Here is a 1,197-nt window from a genome sequence, read left to right as displayed (position 1 = left end):
CTTATCCTCATCAACCCTACAGTGGATGCCAGGGCTTCTCTTTGAAAGCATCACAAACGCAACACATTGTTTGAACTGCAGAGTGAATAAATTACAAGCTCAACCCTCTCCTCTATTTTATAGTATATGCCCAATTTGGAGGTGTGTGCACTTCTGCCCGGTTGAGAGTCCTTTTCCACAGGAAGTGCAGCACATGCAGACCTCAGTGTGCAAAGGTCTTGCACACAGCCATCCTTTATGTAGTCAGCCCTGCTTCTAACTGTCTCTGACCAAGACGGGTAGGTCCCTGAAGGTCGCATTATGGATACCCTACCACTGGTGCTACCAGGCTCTCCTATCCAGCACCCCAGGAGAACTCGCTGAGCCATTGCTGAAACCATCCCTGTTCTGGCTCCTTTTTGATGTCTTGGTGCAATCTTAGTCTGGTGCAAAGGAGACCGAATTGTTTGTACATTCCTGGGTCCCAAACCTAACGCTCTTCCTGCCTCGTTTAGTTTAATTGACTTTTTCACAGGGTCATTAAAGATCGATACCTTGAAGAATGAGAGCAATCTTGTGAAAAAGAGTTGTCCCGTCAGCACGCAGGCTTCACTTCATACTGAAAATCTAAAACTTTTCTTGCAGCTGTAGCAGACGCAGCCATGGGGCAGACGCAAACACTTTACACTGAGGCTACTCCTGAACAGCTGAGCAGCTGCAGCAGCAGGGCATCCCCTATGATGTCATTACCTTCACCAACGAGTAGGAATAAAATTTGCTGTTAGCTCAGAAAACGGTGACTTCGACTCATATGCATCCTTGCATTTACAAGGCTGTGAGCAGAAAGTCTTATCTACAAAAAATCAACAGCTTGTTTAAAAAAAAATCACATTTCCACACTAGTGCTTCTAAATTATTAATAGGGGCTGCACATTTCAGAGTAGATTGGAACAAGGTTTGTCTGTTTTGTAAGTGTAAGAACAGTGTTATGAGCCTGGACTGCTTGGACTTGCAAGACAATATCAGCGGAAAAACGACATGTTTTAGAAAATGTTAATTTGTTTTTTTAGTTTTTGAGTGAAATGAAGGGAAAAAGGGAGCGTTTATATTATACCTGTATTAAGTAATTGTTAGTATGTTACAACTCACTTATGGTATATTTATGTAAATATTTTTTCATTAGCTTTTTGTTCTGTTATGGATCATCTGTTTTAAGTT

Source organism: Fundulus heteroclitus, chromosome 1 (assembly GCF_011125445.2).
Source record: "Fundulus heteroclitus isolate FHET01 chromosome 1, MU-UCD_Fhet_4.1, whole genome shotgun sequence".
Lineage (NCBI taxonomy): Eukaryota > Metazoa > Chordata > Actinopteri > Cyprinodontiformes > Fundulidae > Fundulus > Fundulus heteroclitus.
This window is presented reverse-complemented; position numbering follows the sequence as displayed.